This window comes from Phyllostomus discolor, chromosome 10 (assembly GCF_004126475.2).
Source record: "Phyllostomus discolor isolate MPI-MPIP mPhyDis1 chromosome 10, mPhyDis1.pri.v3, whole genome shotgun sequence".
Classification (NCBI taxonomy): Eukaryota; Metazoa; Chordata; class Mammalia; order Chiroptera; family Phyllostomidae; genus Phyllostomus; species Phyllostomus discolor.
This window is the reverse complement of record NC_040912.2, coordinates 63,419,933-63,439,530: the sequence shown is the minus strand read 5'-3', so window position 1 is coordinate 63,439,530 and position 19,598 is coordinate 63,419,933. Positions and strand designations below refer to the sequence as shown.

The window sequence follows — 19,598 nt, the reverse complement described above, 5'->3', positions numbered from 1 at the left end:
TTTTTTTTTTAGTGGAGTATATAGGGTTATCATGTCATCTTAAAACAATGCAAGTTTTACCTTCCTCCTTTTCAATTTGGATAACTTTTATTTCTTTTTCCTGCCTGATTGGTGTGGATAGAACTTCCAATACTATGTTGAACAGAAGTGGTGAAAGTGGACACCCTTGTCTTGTTCCTGATCTTAGGGGAAAGCTTCCAGTTTTTGCTTGTTGAATAAATGTTGGCTGTAGGTTTCTCATATATGGCATTTGCTTATTTTTTAAAAATATATTTTACTGATTATGCTATTACAGCTGTCCCGTTTCCCCTTTATTCACCTCCACCCTATACACCCCCTCCTGCCCACATTCCATCACCCCCTTAGTTCATGTCCATGAGTTGTACATGTAAGTTCTTTGGCTTCTACATTTCCTATACTATTCTTAACCTCCCCCTGTCTATTTTTTACCTACTATTTATGCTACTTGTTCCCTGTACCTTTCCCCATATTCTCCCCACCCATTCCCTGCTAATAACCCTCCATATGACCTCCATTTCTGTGATTCTGTTCCTGTTCTAGTTGTTTGATTCGGTTTTTTTTTTTTTTAGGTTCAGTTGTTGATAATTGTGAGAATGTTGTGATTTTGCTGTTCATATTTTTGATTTTCTTTTTCTTAGATAAGTCCCTTTAACATTTCATATAACAAGAGCTTGGTGATGATGAACTCCTTGAACTTGACCTTATCTGGGAAGTACTTTCTCTGCCCTTCCATTTTAAATGAAAGTTTTGCTAGAAAGAGCAATCTTGGATGCAGTTCCTTGCCTTTCATGACTTGGAATATGTCTTTTCAGCCCCTTCTTGCCTGTAAGGTCTCTTGAGAAATCAGCTGATAGTTTTATGGGAACCTGCTTTGTAGGTAAGTGTCTCCTTTTCTCTCGCTGCTTTTAAGATTCTCTCCTTATCTTTAATCTCAGGTGATGTAATTATGATGTGCCTTGGTGTGTTCCTTCTTGGGTCCAAGTTCTTTGGGACTCTCTGAGCTTCCTGGACTTCCTGGAAGTCTATTTCCTTTGCCAGATTGGGGAAGTTCTCCTTCATTATGTTTTCAAATAAGTTTTCAATTTCTTGCTCTTCCTCTTCTCCTTCTGGCACCCCTACGATTTGGATATTGAAACATTCCATGCTGTCCTGGAGGTTCTTAAGCCTCTCCTCATTTTTTGAATTCTTGTTTCTTCATTCTCTTCTGTTTGTCTATTTCTTTTTTCTGGTTCAAGCTGTTGATTTGAGTCCAGGTTTCCTTCCTATCACTGTTGGTTCCCTGTAAGTTTTCTTTTATTTCACACTTCATAGCCTTCACTTTTTCCTGTATTTTGTGACCATACTCAACTAATTATTTGAACATCCTGATTTCCAGTGTTTTGAACTGTGCATCTGGTGGGTTGGCTATCTCTTCATTGCTTAGTTGCATTTTTTTTCTGGAGATTTAACCTGTTCTTTCATTTGGGCCTTTTTTTTTTCTTTTGTCTCAACCTGCCTATTATATAGTAAGGTGAGGAAACTTGAGTATTTGCCAGGGTGGGACTGTGTGTGGTGGAGGAGCCCAAGAGGGAACAATGCTTCATGTTCAGCCCTCTGCTGGCTTTCAGTCACTTTCACCACTACCATAAGCAAATTAGGCCCTTGTGGTGCTGATTCCCAGGTTAGTGGTTTTGTGTACATTCTAGGACCATGTTTGTCTCTCCAACAAACTCCCCTGTGAGGCTGAAGTTTCTCCCACCACCTCAATCCCCACAGGTTTTTTTCAGTCAGAGGTTTTGAGGCTTTATTTTTCCCCATGCTAGAACCCTGGGTTGTATAGTCAGTTTTGCTCCCTAGTTGTTCCTCCTAATTTATCTGCACACAAATATGGGACCACCCACTCCACCAGCAGCTGCCTTGTCATGAGTCCTCTCTGTCAGGCTGCCTGTCTCCGCCCATCCCACTGGTTTGGATGAATGTTTCTTCTTTTACTCCTTGGTTGTTGGACTTCCATACAGTTTGATTTGCTGTCAGTTCTGGTTGTTTTTTATTTTTAAATTTGTTGTTTTCTTTCTTTTAGTTGTGTGAGGAGGTAAAATGTATCTATTTATGCTTCAGTCCTGGCCGGAAGTCCATATATGGCATTTATTATGTTGAGATATGCTCCTTCCCACTTTGCTGAGTGTTTTTATCATGAAAAAACACTCATGAATGTGTGCTGTATTTTGCTGAATGCTTTTTCAATATGTATTCAATGGTTATGTGATTTTTGTCTATTTTTGTTTATGTGGTGTATTACATTTATTGATTTGTGAATATTATACTATCTTTATATCCCTGGGATGAATACCACTTGATCATGGTGTATGATCTTTTTAATATATTGCTGGACCCAGTTTGCCAATGTTGAAGATTTTAGCACCTATGTTCCTCAGTGAGATTGGCCTGTAGATTTTTTTCTTTCCTGTGCTTTTACCTGATTTTAGAATTAGGATAATACTGGATTCATAAAATGAGTTTAGACAACTTCCCTCTTCTTGAATTTTCTAGAATAATTTGAGGAGGATAGGAGTTAGCTTTTCCCTAAATGTTTGATAAAATTTGCCTGTAAGGCCATCCAGTCCAGGGCTTTTGTTTGCCTGGAATTTGATTACTGCTTCAATTTCACTAGTTGTTATTGGTCTACTCAGGCTTTCTGCTTGTTCTGAATTCAGTTTTTGAAGATTATATGTTTCTAGAAATTTGTTCATTTTACCGAGGTTGTCCAATTTCTGGACATTTGTTATTCATAGTAATGTCTTACAATCCTTTTCACTTCTGTGGTATTGGCTGTAATTTCCTCTTTTTCCTATTTTATTTTATTTATTTGGATCCTTTGTCTTTTTTTTTCTTGATGATTCTGGTTAAAGGCTTTCCACTTTTATTTATCTTTTCAAATAACCAACTCCTGGATTTATTGATCCTTTGAATTGTTATTTTAGACTATTTTATTTAATTCAGCTCTGATCTTGATTATTTCTTTCCTTCTACTCGCTCTGGGCTTTGTTTGTTGTTGTTTCTCTAGTTCTTGTAGATGTAGGATTGGGTTGACTATTTGAAATGTTTCTATCTTTTTTAGGTAGGGCTGTATGGCTATGAACTTCCCTCTCAGGCCTGCCTTTGCTGTGTCCAATATGTTTTATTTATTGTGTGTTCACTTTCATTTGTTTCCAGAAACTTCCTGATTTCTTCCTTGATCTCATTGTTGGCCCATTCATTATTTGATAGCATGTTGTTCAGTCCCAATGGATTTGAATGCTTTTGAATTTTTTTCCTTTTGGAGAATTCTAGTTTCAAGCCATTGTGTTCCAAGAAGATGTTTGATATGATTTCAGTTTTCCTGCATTTGTTCAGGCTTGTCTTGTGTCCTATCATATGGTCTATCTTTGAAAATGTTCCATGTGGGTTTGAAAAAAATGTATGTTTTGTTTCTTTGGAATGAAATACTCTCTATATATCAATTAAGTCCATTTGTTTAGAGTGTTGTTCAGTGCCTCAACATCCTTGTTGATTCTTTGCTTGTAAGATCTATCCATTGTTGAAAATGGGGGTGTTAAAATCCACTATGATGAGCATGTTGCTGTCAATATTTTTTCTTGACATTCTCCAAGATTTTCCTTATATATTTGGATGCTCCTATGTTGGGTCCATATATGTTTATAAGGGTAATATCTTCTTCATGAATTTTACCCTTTAATATTTTGAAGTGTTTTTCTTTTTCTGTTTTTATGGCCTTTGTTTTGAAATCTATTTTGTCTGATATAAATATTCTACCCCATCTTTTTTCATGTCTGTTTGCTTAGAATATTTTTCCATTCCTTCACTTTCAGTCCATGTAGATCTTTTGTTCTGAGGTATGTCTCTTATAGGCTGCATATGCTGGTCATATTTTCTTATCCATTCAGCTACTCTATGTCTTTATTGAAGCATTTAACCCATTTATATGTAGAGTTGTTTTTGGTAGGTACTTATTCATTGCCACTTTTCCCCTTGTTTTGCCTTCCTTTCTCTCTCTCTCCTCTTTGTCTCTCTCTATCTTACTTCCTTTTCTTAAAGCAGTCCTTTTACATGTCTTCCAATGATGGTTTGGTGGAAATGTATTCTTTTATCCTATTTTTTGTCTTTATTCATCCTTCCTTTTAAACATGAGCCTTGTTGGGTAGTCTTAGTTGCAGTCCTTTGCTTTCTATTACTTGGAATATGTCTTGCCATTCTCTTCTGGCTTGTAATGTTTCTGTTGAGTAATCAGCTGCCAGTCTTATTGGAGCTCCTTTACATGTTAATAGCTGTTTGTCCCTTGCTGCCTTTAAGATTACCTGTCTTTAAAATTTGCCATTTGAGTTATGATGTATCTTGGACTGGTTCTGTTTGGTTTCAGTTTGATTGGGACCCTGTAAGCTTCCTGGAAATGTATGACTTTTTCTGTTATCATGTTGAGGAAGTTTTCTATCATTACCTTCTCAAACAGGTTTTCTATACCTTGCTCATCTTTTTCTTCTGGTATCCCTATCATATGGATATTATTATGTTTCATGTTGTCCTGCAGTTCCCTTAAACCCTTTTAAAAGTTTTTTGAGTCTCTTTTCATTTTTTGTTCCCTCTGGGAGTTTTAATTTTTTTTAACCTTGTCTTCCAGGTTGCTAATTTGGTTTTCTGTTTCATATAGCCTGTTTTTAATTGCTTTTACTGTGTATTTTGTTATAGATATTGTATTCTCCATTTCTTCTTGGCTCTTATTGATAGTTTCATGCTGGTGTAGTTGCTGTAAATTTCTTGTAGCTTCCCTGGAGTTTTTTGCAATTCTTATTGAGCACTGTGACTACCCACCTAACCATTATTTTGAACTTAATATCTGATAGTTTGTTTGTTTCAATTTTATTTACCATTCTTTCTGAGCATCCCTCTTTTCCTTTTTATTGGGGGTTGCCACTTTATGTCTCCATTTTAGGTGACTCTTTTTGTGTGTTTCTGCATATTACATTGACTTGGTTTGACTCCTTGTCTTCATGGTGTTACCTATGTTGGGAGAACTGTGGGGCTCTGTGGTTGAGTGTTCTTCATCTCCTGAGCTCGATGCTCTTGGAATGCCTTTTATGCTATTTATGTGTACTCTCTGGTTGTTATTGGGTTATGGTTATTGTTTGGTCATTCTTTGGTGTGTCCTTTGCTCTGGCTGGCTGGCTGACAGTCACATCATTATGACTTCTTTGCTCTTGTACAGGTGATATATAAACAAAACCAAAAAGCCCAAGAAACAAACCCACACCCACAAAAATAACCTCCACCCACACACTATCAATAGCAATTGAACTAATATTAATAAAAGTGTAAAGAGATTAAGACTTATAAGAAAGGAAAAATGAATGAGTTGAGTAACTGAAGGAAAATGATAATTGAGAAGGTAAAAGGAGGAAGATTAATAAGAGTAGGGAATAGAAACAAGATGAATAGAGAGAAAATAAAATTTACACTATAAATAAAAAAGGGAGAGAGAAAAGCAGAATGGAATAAGGGAAGTGTATAGTATTGGGTTTATTCATTTATTTATGTTTTAAAAGGTTTTATTTATTTATTTTTTTAGAGAGGGGAATGGAGTGAAAAAGAGAGGGAAAGAAACATCAGTGTGTAGTTGCCTCTCACCTGCCCCTCACTGGGGACCTGGCCCACAATCTAGGCCTATGCCCTAGACTGGGAATTGAACCAGCTATCCTTTGATTCACAGGCTGGCACTCAACCACTGGGCCTCACCAGCCAGGGCATGTTTAAATAAAAATTTTACAAAAATATATAGTGAATAACAGAAATAGGAACCAAATAGGAGAAAAAGATCTACCATACCAATATTAACAACAAATGAACAAAGATTAATGTAGTTGGGATGGGACTAAGAGGTGAATAGAAAGAAAAGCTTAAGCGATATCTAAAGGAAAGAGAAGCAGTTTTGAGAGAATAAAGTGAGAAGGAAAAGTATTATGAGTTAGGAATGAATATCAGGCTAAATCAGGGAAAAATGAGATTGAAAATGAAAGAAAAGAAAGGGCAGGATGAAGGCAAAATGGAGTAGGAGAGGGGCATGGTAAAATTTGAGATCTGAAATACAAAAATAGTGAAGATCTAGAAATAAAATTAAAGAAATGCAACAACAACCACTGTATCTAGAACCAACAAGTTGAGGATGATAAAGGTGGAGAGGGAATAAAAGTATCTTAGAATGGGAACAAGAATGTGAGATGACTAATGACAAGAAAAATGGTTTTGAGAGTCTGGAGCAGGGGGATATAGTATGAGTGCAGAATAGAAACAAGTCCAAAACAAGAGAGAACATGAAATTTCAAATAAAAAGAAGAGGTGGAAAGAAAGTAAAATGGAGTAAGATAAGGGAGGAGTAAAATATGAGGTTTGAAATAAACCATAATATAAATACCAGTGATCTAATATGCAGCAACTTAAAGGAAAAGAAATGAATGTTAACAAGCTTTGCAGAAGCAAAAGTACCACAAATGATGAAGAAGACTGTGCTGAAAGTCATCTCAGTAGAATCCAGTGTTTACCATTGTCTTCACTTTCTGGATCTTCCCCTGGTGAAGTTAGATGGGTCCCAGTCTGGCCCTAGGCAACATTTTCAAGGCTTCGAGTGATCCATAGTCTAGAGCTGTCTCCTTCAGATTTGGCTAGACCCCAAGATTCTGCCTTGCTGGCTTTTCATAAGCCCTGAGTCCAGGAGTGGTTCCTTTAATGACCCAAGAGGACTGCCAGTACTTTCTCCACCTGCCTCCAGAGGAGGCCTCTGGTGTGATCAGGAGAGGGAACCCCTGGGTCACCCCTGGAAAGCACTATTCAGTCTTAGAGGTTATAGTGATAGTGTTTCCCCATCCCCTTGCCACACATCTTGTCTGTCCCAGATCCTTCCCAATAATATATGTTTTCTGGTGATTTTGGTGACTGTTCCCTATGAGGGGCCAATCTGTGTAAAAGGGGCAGCTCTTTTCTGCTTGGCACAGGCAGCAACTCCCTCTGGTTGCTGAGGCTGGGTGAGGTCCTAAAGCTCCCTTGTGCCTGTCTCTATTCTCTCTCCTCTCCTGGGTTTAATGGACTAGGGCTCAAGTGTCAAGTAGCTTGTAGTGTCTGGTTAAGGGCCCTTTCAGAGCTGTTTTTTCTTTCCCCTGTAGAAATGTGCCCAGTAGGATGCTCTGGAACCTGGCCTCACTGATCTGCAGAGCCTGTAATCCCTCACGTGGGGGTTGGGCTCACCTGTCTGTGAGAGGATCTGGCTGGCTGTGGCAAAACTCAAGCATTCAGCTCTTGTCCTTTCAGACCCCAGCTGACTGTTCTCTCACAGGAAGATCAAGCCCCAGTTCTCTATTCTGAACAGCCCCCTTCTCACCAGTCATACTCAGTGGGTCCTACAGACCCTTCAGTGTGACTCTATCCCTCTGCTTTCTCTGTTAGCAGACCTGCTGCACCCATGCACAAGTGCCTACAAGCCCTGGGTCCCTGCTGAGTCTCAGGTCTCACCTCTGCTCCCTTTTTAGAAGAGTTTCTGTGTGGCCCACATGCTGCAGCACTAAGCCTTGGGGGGCCTGTTCTCCTCATGCTCTCCCTCCTCAAAAACCAGAGTCTTTCATGGCCAGGGGCAGGCCACCGTGTCAGAGCTTCTGACAGTTTTAGATAAAGCTTCTCTCTGGATCTTTCCTGGATAGTGTTGGAAAGAGCCCCATGGCTATACTATAACACAGGGTGGTGATAGGATACTCTCCCTGCTCCCTCCAGAGATTTTTCAGCCTTGGGTGATCCTGCTCCCACCACGCTGTTTCTGGAGCCAGCACCTCTCCAATAGTCTCCCTCTGCCACTAGTGCTCATGGCTCCTGCACCGCTATGCAGCTATATCCTGGCTCTGCACCACCAAAAATGCTGGTTTGGGCTGCAATGGTGGCAGGCGCTCCACTTGGAGAGCCCATGCAGCCCACACTTTGGTGCCCTGCTGGCTGGTTGGGTCTTGCCCATTCCCACACATTCACATTGCCCGTGCTTTCATCTGCATTCACACTCACTCACTTACTCTCTCATTCTCCACTGGATTTTCAAGTTGAATGCTCTGTCAATAGGCTGCAAGACAGGTTGGATCTGGGAACAAGTGGATGGAACTCCCAGCTACTGCGTAGTCATCTTGGGTCTCCCCAATCCCATTTCCAAATAACACTATATCATTTCATGGTAGTGCATGTAATTTATAATAAAATAATTCTAATTTCTATCCTTTTGTTTCTGTATGATTGTTGTCATTTATTTCACTTATATGTAGGCATATATATGCACACAAGCATACATAATTAAATGCATTGTTACCATTATTTTGAAGAATCTGTTTTATGTTAGATCAATTAAGAATAAGAAAAACAAAAGCTTTATCTGCCTCCCCTTATTCTTTCTCTAATGCTCTTCCTTTATGTAGATCTGATTTTCTGGCCTATATCATTTTACTTTTCTCTAAAGAACTGTTAATGTTTCTTACATGGCAAATCTACTGGAAACAAATTCACTTAATTTTTGCTTGTTTGAGAAAGATTTTATTTCTCTTTCATTTTTGAAGAATAATTTTGCAGTTATACAATTTTAGGTTGGTGTTTTTTCTCTTTTAACTCTTTGAATATTTCACTTTACTATCTTTTTGCTGGCATTGTTTTTGAGGAGTCAATGTAAATTTACTTTTGCTCCTCCATAGGTAAGATATTTTTTTCCTCTGGCCTCTTTCAAGAAGTTATGTTTACCTTTGATTTTCTACAGTTAGAATATATGTCTACGTATAATATTTTAAGGATTTACCCTCCTGGATGTCTTTTAAGCTTCCTGGATCTCTGGTTTGGTGACTGACATTAATTTTGAGAATTTCACAGTTATTAACTATTGCTTTTCCTTTTTTTTATCATTTTCTGGTATTTCCATTATATGTATGTTATATCTTATGTAGTTGTTTCACAGTTCTTGAATTGTCTGCTCTACTTTTTTCAGTCTTTGTTCTCTATTTTTTAAAGAATTTACTTATTTAATTTTAGAGAGGGGAAGGGAGGGAAAAAGAAAGGGAGGGAAACATCAAAGTGTGGCTGTGTCTTACAGGCCCCCTACTGGGGACCTGGCCTGCAACCCAGGCATGTGCCCTAGACTGGGTATGGAACCCATGACCCTTTGATTCACAGGCTGGTGCTCAAACACTGAGCCATGCCAGCCAGAGTAATGTTCTGTCTCTTTTTCAGCCTTGGAAGTTTATACTTTCATACCCTTAAACTCCTAGATTCTTTCCTCAGTTATATCCAGTTTACTAATGAGCCTTTCAAAACATTTTTATTTCTGTTACAGTGTTTATGATCTCTAGCACATTTTGATTTTTTCAGGATTTCCATCTCTTTGTTTATGTTATACATCTTTTTTTTCATGTTGTCTACTTTTTCTACCAAATCCCTGATCATGTTAATTATTGCTTTTTTTTTTTATTCTGGGACTTATCATTTCCACATCCCTGCTATATCTTACTCTAGTTCTGATGCTTGTTCAATGTCCTCAATTCTGTGTGTGTGTGTGTGTTTTGCCTTTCAGTATGCCTTATACTTTTTTGTTGAAAAGTAGACATGATGTATCATGTAAAAGAATAAGATGTAAATAGGTCTTTATTAATATAGTGGTAAGATGTGAGGAAAGGAAAACATTCTATAGTCCTGTTATTGGTCTCAGCCTTTTGGTGAACCTGTGCTTTTGGACTGTGAACTTCACAGCTTCTCAATCCCCACTTCCATGTACCTTAGGTGGGACAAAAATGCTTGATGAGGCTGAAGTTGGGTGTTTCCTTTTCTCAGGTTGATTAGGTTCTGATTAAATAGTTTCTCCTGAGGGAAGGTTATGTTAAGAATAATAGAATGCTCTGGTGAACTTCAAATTGGTTATTTTTCCCTTCCCTCTTCCAAAAGTGGAAGAAAATTTTTCTCTGATTATTCATGGAGAAAACCTGGTAGAGTTCCTGGAGGTAAATCTGATAAAAGTGGAAGGGCCTCATATATCTGGGTACTTCTAGAACTCTTAACTCTTAGTCTTCTTGTCACTAGGCCTCTAGCAATGCATCAAAGTTTAGGTTTTCCTACCCTGGGATTCATTCCCAAGGGGTTTTGTGCTTATGGATTTCTGCTTGAGTAAGTTGTAATTCTCTGTATCTGTCCTTTAATCTCTCTAATTTGGAGGCAATAGTTTGTCCTGTAAACTCACTTTTTTGGTAGATCTAAGAAGAATTGTTGATTTTTCAGTTTATTCACTCTCCATTGGTTTTGAAGATAGAGTAACTATTTCTAAGCCCCTTACATTCTGGACTAGATACCAGAAGTTACATATCACACATTTACTTTTGTTTTTGTAGTTGGTATAGTGGTATTAGTGAAATGTTCTTTTGCAATAAAACAGAAACACTTCACCAAGGAAATAGATTTTAAGGTGAGTTTAGGCAACAAGTTTTGAAACTTCAATGGTTTTATGGCCAAATATTAGACTACATTTTGAAAAGGTCAAACTCTAAAAGGGATATTAAGTAACCAACTCTGTATTATTAATTCTGCATATTTTGAATGCTGTTTTAATGATATCTTTGCAAGTGAGTATTACACTTGTTAATTAAAGTTGAAAATATAACCAACATCCTCATTATTAGTATCTAAAAGTGGCAGTCTATCTGTTAGGTATCCCAAGCATATATACTTAAAGCATAATATGCTACATAAAATCAGTAATAGTTTAATTAGCATCTGATGAGAGTTAACAATTTGACTTCAATTTACAGCTTATATAAGGGTTAGGTGTGGTGAATTTATACTACAATAGTAGTTCTATTAGGGCTGGCTGGTGTAGCTCAGTGGATTGATCACAGGCTGTGAATCAAAGGGTCGCCACTGGTTCAATTCCCAGTCAGAGCACATGCCTAGGTTGTGGGCCAGGTCTTCAGTGGGGGCCATGTGAGAGGCAACCACACATTAATGTTTCTCTCCCTCTCTTTCTCTTTTTCCCCCTCTCTAAAAATAAATAAAACCTTTTAAAAAATAGTAGTGCTATTATAATAATGAATAGTAAACTGACCACTGAATAAAAAAGTAGAGTGGAAAAAAACCTTCCACCAGTTTGCTAATTTATAAAGCTACAACATCCCCAAAATACATTCTAATTTTAAATTTTTAAATACATTTGTCATACATGGTAGTGCTATGGGAAGTTAAGACCTGACGTCTAGTCTAGACTTAGGCAAAATGAGAAAAAAGTAATCACATTAACAGCAGTTGGTTTTACCCATCTGACTTCAAACCAATTTTGTTTTTCATAAAATTGATCAGGTTACCAAATTCTTGAAGAGTTTATGATCTCATACTCAGGAATCAAGATTATTTATGTCCTCTTCTACCTCCTTAATATACTTAAAAGTACCTCATATATTATTCTTGGTCTCCACCATGTCTCAGTAGTTTTTATATGTGTTCTTTATGCTTTTTTATTTCTCTTGTGGTATTTGCTTTTGTAAACTCACCTCATTTTTATAATACATTCTATTAATTTGTAGAGCCTAAGGGGAAATGGATAATAAAACAAAACTACAAACCATATGTACAATAGCTTTGTAACCTTTAAGAAGTTGTTATCTCAAGATGAGACAAACAAATATGATCACATTTGTGATATTGATTTTTTCTGGGTCAGGTTATGTCTACACAAACTTATAGCTTGAATTCCCCCCTAAAGTATATCCACCTATGAATATACTTTCCTGGCATCTACTTAGACTTTGTTTCATTATCAGAACCTCAGAAATTAATAAAATCATTATAGTTGAAAAAAAGTAAAAATTTTTCAATGAAAAGTGAGAGACTATTTTAGGAATAAATAGATGTGAGAAAAAAGGTATGAAAAATTAAGTTACAAAGAGATGTCCATTTGTAAAGAGTATAGTGACAAAACCATAAATTTAAACAAACAAAAAAACCCCCTAAAAACAAAAGCAAACTCACTCTAAAGCCATCAACAGGGTAAATCATATATTAAATTTTAGGTTAAGTAAATTTAATGTTCAGAATTCAAAGCCTTGACACCTGGTGGAGAAGCTGAGATTATCTCCGGATTTGAGATATTTGAAGTGGATAAAAACTCTTTCGCCAGTGAAGATAGTTAAGTGAGCTGTAGGTGATAGTGCCATTGGTAAAACATGTCTCTTGATGTCCTACACAACAAACAAATTTCCATCTTAGTATGTACCAACTGTTTCTACAACTATGTAGTCACAATTATGATTGGTGGAGAGCCATATACTCTTGGACTTTTTGATACTGCAGGGCAAGAGGATTATGACAGGTTATGACCCCTGAGTAATCCACAACAGATATATTTCTAGTCTGTTTTTTAGTGGTCCCTTCATCCTCATTTGAAAATGTGAAAAAAAGTGGATGCCCGAGGTAACTCACCACTGTCCAAAGACTGCTTTCTTGCATGTTGGGACCCAAATTGATCTCAGAGATGACCCTTCAACTATTAAGAAACTTGCCAAGAACAAGCAGAAGCCTATCACCCCAGAGTGCTGAAAAGCTGGCCCATGACTGAAGACTATCAATTATGTGGAGCATTCTGCACTCACACAGAAAGGCCTAGAGAATATACTTGATGAAGCAATATTGGCTGCCCTGGAGCCTCCAGAACCAAGGAAGAGTGGAGGGTATGTGCTGCTATGAACAACTCTCCAGAGCCCTTTCTACACATCATACTACAAGCAATGTTTAAGTCAAACTAACAATTAAAAATTATAATTTGCTTTGGCAATAATGACAAATGCACTCCACCTACCCTCGTGCACTTTGTGAAACAAGACCCATAGGTATGGTCCTTTTCCCGCTCTCAGTACTAGTTAATTTTGAGTAATTGTGTATTGTCAAAAATGTGGTCAGTACTAGTTTTTGTTTTGTTGTTTCAAAAGTATTTTTTATTGCTTTTTGTTTAAAAGCAAGTCATGTTTAGGATGTCTCAGTAACAGAGTAGTTTGGGTTGTTGAAGTTGCTCCTGGGTTCCACTGTGGAGCGTGATCTGGGACATCTAGCTTTATTTTTTCTTTCTATTTTTCCAGGGGGAGTATATGTAGGGTTTGTTTTATTTAGTCATTAAAAATTCATTAACCATTGGATATCCCTTTAGGGGAGGAGAATGGGTGATTCCACATTACACTTCCTAGATCTAATTTAGAAAACATGTTCCTTACCAGGTGCTTTTAGGAAGGAGTATAGTAAATGCATCATTTAATAACATACTTCTTATTCAAAGTGGCCTTTTCTCTTCACCCTTGAGTAAATTCAGTATTTGATGACAGTCATGAAAGTGGGTGGGACTGTCTTGCCTCTCTTCTTTTCTAGGATACACTATATATGTGACTGACTTTCAAGGAAATTTGTTAGCCATTGGCTGATTATTTTTAGGTTAATTTCTAACTCCTTTCACTGATAAAGGAACAAAAGTGTTGCCCATTTGAAATGTACCCAGTGAGTTGAGTACATAATTAAAAAACATTTTCCTTGTCAGTCATTGTTTTATATGCTTAGCATAAATGTGCAGCTTAATAGTGTAAGATGATGTTCTAGAACACAGCTGAAGACCTAGTATATTTGAGGGGTGGTGCTAGAAGACAGATGTCTGTGGAATGATTCATATCCTCTTTCAAGCTATGAGGATGGAGACATGTTCCTTTAAGAAGCTAGAGGTGGAGAGGACATTTAACAACATGGGGACCTCAGGGAAATCCCCTTATTTCTGTTTTGCATGAGCACTACAGCAGCCAGCTGAGGCTCTCTAGTTTAACCAAAAGTCATGGAGAGAGTCTTATAAAGATTCTTGTATCAGCTTATTTTGGTTGCAGTTTTCAATTTTTAAAAACGTTTAGGTAATCTCCTCCACCTTCCCCAAATCCTAATTCTGTAGATTCATTAGTGTTGAATTGCTGCTTTCTCAGTCTCAATTCTTTGTATATGTATTCTTTTCAGATGTATTAAACAAACAGAAACATGCTTTACAAGCCAAAAAAAATTCTAAGCCTAAAATTCTACATTCTTGATTGCTTTTCATTGTTTCTCTGACCATTTTGTTGCCTTGTGCCTTTACGATCTTTATTCTTCAAATATGTTCTTGAGAAATTTTCTTTTGCTTTAAAAACAAAAATAAAGCTCTCTTCTATGAACTGTACCTGTAAATATTTATTTATATGTTTATATATTTATTATTATTCAGTTACAGTTGTCCTGCCTTTTTCTCCATTGAGCACCCCTACCCTGTCCCACCCACTCCAACAGTCAATGCCATCCCACTGTCTGGGCCCATGAGTCCTCTATTCATGTTACCTTGCTTGCCCCTTTCTCTGCTTTCTCCCACTATGCCCCCCCGTCACCCTTCTCCTCACTGTCAGTTTGTTCTTTATTTCCAAGTCTCTGGTTCTATATCGCTCATTTGTTAGTTTTGTTGATTAGGTTCTACTTACAGGTGAGATCATATGTTATTTGTCTTTCACCACCTGGCTTATTTCACTCAGCATAATACTCTCTAGTTCCATCCATGCTGTTGCCAGGGTAGGAGCTCCTTATTTCATTTTGCTGCTAGTATTCTATTGTGTAAATGCACCACTGTTTATTCACTCATTTACTAATGGATGCTTAGGTTGTTTCCAATACTTGGCTATTGCAAATAATGCTGTTATGAGCATTGAGGTGCATAGGTTCTTCTGAATTGTTGTTTCAGGATTCTTGGGGTTTAGTCCCAGCAGTGTGATCTCTGGATGAAATGGCAGTTGTATCTTTAGTTTTTTGAGGAAATTCCATACTGTTTTCCACTGTGGCTGCACAGGTCTGCCTTCTCACCAAAAGTGTGCTAAGCTTCCCTTTTCTCCACAGCCTTGCCAACACTTGTTGATTTACTAATGATGGCCATGCTCACTGGTGTGAAGTGGTATTTCATTGTGGTTTTAATTTGCATCTCTCTGAGGGCTAGTGATGTTGAGTATTTATTCATGTGTCTGTGGACCCTCTTTGTGTCCTCCTTGGAGCAATGTCTGTTTAGGTCCATTGCCCATTTTTTAATTGGGTTGCTTATCTTCCTGGTGTGGAGTTGTATGAGTTCTTTAAATATTTTGGAGAGCAAACCTTTGTCCTAGGTATCATTGGCAAATATGTCTTCCCATACAGTTGGTTCCCTTTCCATTTTGTTGGTGTTTTCTTTAGCCATGCAGAAGCTTTTTAGTTTGATGTAGTCCAATTGTTTATTCTTTTGTTTATATCTTTTGCCCTAGGGTATGTATTGGTGAAAATATTGCTTGTTGGATGTCTGAAATTTTCCTGCCTATGTTTTTCTCTGGGACTTTTATGGTATCAAGACTTATATTTAAGTCTTTTATCCATTTTGAGTTACTTTTGTGTATGGTGTAAGTTGGTGGTCGAGTTTCATTTTTTTATATGTGCCTGTCCAGATCTCCCAATACAATTTATGGAAGAGGCTATTTTAACTGCATTTTATGTTTCTGCCCCTTTTGTCAAATATTAACTGACAATATTGACATGGCTTTATTTCTGGGCTCTCTATTATATTCTGTTGATCTATGTATCATGCCAATAGCAGGGTATTTTGATTACAGTGGCCTTGTAACATAGTTTGATATCAGGTATTGTGATCCCTCCTACTTTGTTCTTCTTTCTCAAATTTGCTGAGGCTATTTGGGGTCATTTGTGGTTCCATATACATATTTGAAATGTTTGTTCTATATCTGTGAAATGTGTCATTGGTATTTTGATAGGAATTGCATTGAATCAATAAATTGCTTTGGGTAGTATGGACATTTTAGTGATATTGATTCTTCCAATCCATGAACATGGTATATGCTTCCATTTATTTGTGTCTTCTTTAATTCCTTTCCTTAGTGTTGTATCATTTTCTGAATACAGGTCTTTTACTGACTTGGTTAAGTTTATTCCTAAGTATTTTATTTTTCTTGTTGCTTTAGTAAATGGGATTTTCCCCCTGATTTCTGTTTCTGATATTTCATTGTTGGTGTACAACAATGCCTCTGATTTCTGAATGCTGACTTTGTATCCCACCATTTTACCAAATTCATTTATTAAGTCAACTAGTTTTTTGGTGCAGTTTATAGGGTTTTCTATGTCCACTAACATGTCATCTGAAAACAGTGACAAGCCTTACTTCCTCCTTCCCAATTTGGATGCCTTTTTTTTCTTGTTCTTGTCTGATTGCTGTGGCTAGGACTTCCAATACTATGTTGAATAAAAGTGGTGAAAACTGATATATTCTGTAGAGCAAGGGACATAAAGGAAAGACTAAACAAATGGGACCTCATCAAAATGAAAAGCTTCTGCATAGCTAAAGAAAACATCAGCAAAATGGAAAAGAGAACCTACTGTATGTGAAAACACATTTACCAATGATATCTCGGACAAGGGTTTGATCTCCAAAATATGTAAAGAACTCATAGGACTCCACTCCGGGAAGACAAACAACCCAATTAAACAGTGGGCCAAAGACCTGAACAGATACTTCGCTAAGGAGGACATACAGAGGGCCCAGAGATACATGAAAAGATGCTCAGTGTCATTAGCCATTAGAGAGATACAAATTAAAACCACAATGAGATATCACTTTACACCAGTTGGAATGGCCATCATGTACAAATCAACAAACAAGTGTTGCAGAGGATGTGGGGAAAAAGGAACCCTACTGCATTGTTGGTGGGAATGCAGACTGGTGCAGCCACTGTGGAAAACAGTATGAAATTTCTTTAAAAAACTAAAAATGGAACTGCCTTTCGACTCAGCAATTCCACTGCTGGGGTTTTATCCTAAGAACCCCAAAAGACCAATCCATAAGAACCTATGCACCCCAATGTTCATAGCATCACAATTCACAATAGCCAAGTACTGGAAGTAACCTAAGTGCCCATCAGTAAATGAATGGATCAAAAACTATGCAGAAGAAAGAAAGAAGGAGCTCCTTCCCTTTCTGACAGCATGGATGGAAATGGAGAGCAATATTCTAAGTGAAGTAAGCCAGGTGGTGAAAGACAAATAACATATGATCTCACCTATTAGTGTAACCTAATCAACAAAAGAAAGAAGCAAGCAAAATATAACCAGAGACATTAAAATTAAGAACAATTTTACAGTAACCACAGGAGAGGTGGGAGAGGAAATTTTGGGGAAAGGGGGAATGGTTTTGGGGGAACAACTCTAAAAGACACATGGACAAAACCAAAGGGAGGTGGAATCAGGGGAGGGAGGTGGGGATGGCTGGGGTGGGTGGAAGTGGTGGGAGGTAAATGCAGATAACTGTACTTGAACAATAAAATAATTGGGAAAAAAGTGGTAAATGCTGACATCCTTGTCTTATTCCTAATCTTAGAGGGAAAGCTCTTATTTTTTGCCTGTTGAGTATGATGTTGACTGACGTTTCTTGTATATGGCCTTTATTATGTTGAGGTATGCTCCCTCTACTCTCACTTTGCTGAGCATTTTTATAATAAATGGGTGCTAGACTTTATCAAATGCTTTTCCAGCATATATTGATATGATCATGTCATTTTTGTTTCTTGTATTATTTATGTGATGTATTACATTTATTGAATTGTGTATATTGTACCATGCTTCCATCCCTGGGATGAATCTCATTTGATCATGCTAAATGACCTTTTTTTTTTAACTATTCCAATCATTTATTCCTTTTTTGAGTACATGTTGGTAGTTTGTATTTCTCAAATTTTTCTTATTTAAATTTTTTTTTAAATTTTAATCTTACACGACCCCACTCTAAGAAGACAAGTAACCCAATTAAAAAATGGGCAAAGGACTTGAACAGACACTTCTCTAAGGAGGACATACAGAAAATCCAAAGACACATGAAACGATGTTCAATATCACTAGCCATCAGAGAGATGCAGATTAAAACCACAATGAGATACCACTTCACACCAGTCAGAATGGCCATCATAAACAAAGCAACAAACAACAAGTGTTGGAAAGGCCGTGGAGAAAGGGGGTCCCTAGTGCACTGTTGGTGGGACTGCAGACTGGTACAACCACTATGGAAAGCAGTTTGGAACTTCCTCAGAAAACTAAAAATGGATCTGCCTTTTGACCCGGCAATTCCACTGCTGGGACTCTATCCTAAGAATACTAAAACACCAATTCAAAAGAACCTATGCATCCCAATGTTCATAGCAGCACAATTTACAATAGCTAGGTGCTGGAAGCAACCTAGATGCCCATCAGTAAATGAATGGATCAAAAAACTATGGTACATTTACACAATGGAATTCTATGCAGCAGAAAGAAAGAAGGAGCTCCGACCCTTTGCAACAGCATGGATGGAGCTGGAAAGCATTATGCTAAGAGAAACAAGCCAGGCAGTGAAAGACAAATACCACATGATATCACCTTTAACCCGAATCTAAACAACAAAACAAAACAAAACAAAACAAAAACTAGCAAAATATAACCAAAGACACTGAAATAGGGGATAATCTGACAGTGACCAGAGGGGAGAGAAGAGGTGGGCTGGAATGGGAGTAAATGACCTTTTTAATGTATTGCTGGATCAAGTGTGCCAATATTATGTTGAGAATTTTAGCATGAAGCGAAGCTATGTTCATCAGTGATGTTGGACTGTAGTTGTCTTCCTTTGTAGTGTCTTTATCTGGTTTTGGAGTTAGGGTAGTACTGTCCTCATAAAAAGAATTTGGGAGTCTCACCTCTCCTTGGATTTTGGAGTAGTTTTTGGAGGATTGCGGTTAGCTCTTCTCTAAATGTTTGTTAAAATTCTCCTGTGAATCCATACAGTCCAGGGCTTTTGTGTGCTGAATTTTTTGATTTCTGCTTAAATTTCACTAGCCCATATTAGTCTATTCAGGCTTGCTGCCTCCTCTTGATTCAGTTGTAGAAGATTATATGTTTCTAGAAATTTGTCAATTTTGCCTAGGTTTTAAAATTTTTTGACATACAGTTGTTTGTAGTAATTTTGTATGACCTTTGTATTTCAGGGGTATCAGTTGCAATTTCTCTTTTTTCATTTCTGATTTTATTTATTTGGATTCTTTCTCTTTTTTTCTTGATGAGTCTGGTTAGAGGCTTGTCGATTTTGTTCATCTTTTCAAAGAACCAACTCCTGGATTTATCAGTCCTTTGAATTTATCAGTCCTTGGAATTGTACTTTTAGTCTCTATGCCATTTAATTCTGGTCTGATCTGGATTACTTTTTCCTTCTACTCACTCTCGGGTTTGTTTGTTGTTGTTCCTCTACTTTTTGTAGATGTAGGGTTAGGTCATTTATTTAAAGTGTTTATCTCTTTTAGGTAGGACTGTATGGCTAAGAACTTTCTTCTCATGACTGCTTTCACTGTGTCCCATACGTTTTGGTTGTTGTGTATTTCTTTTCATTTGTTTCCAGAAACTTTTGATTTCTTTTTTGATGTCATTGTTTACTCAGTCCTTGTTTAATAAAATGTTTTCAGTCT

The 19,598-nt window shown here is 37.3% G+C and overlaps 1 pseudogene; it reads left to right on the top strand.

The window, feature by feature from the left end:
• Nucleotides 1-6,475: 6,475 nt before the first annotated feature.
• LOC114507304 lies at nt 6,476-12,783 on the top strand (annotated as a pseudogene).
• The last annotated feature ends 6,815 nt before the right edge of the window (nt 12,784-19,598 follow it).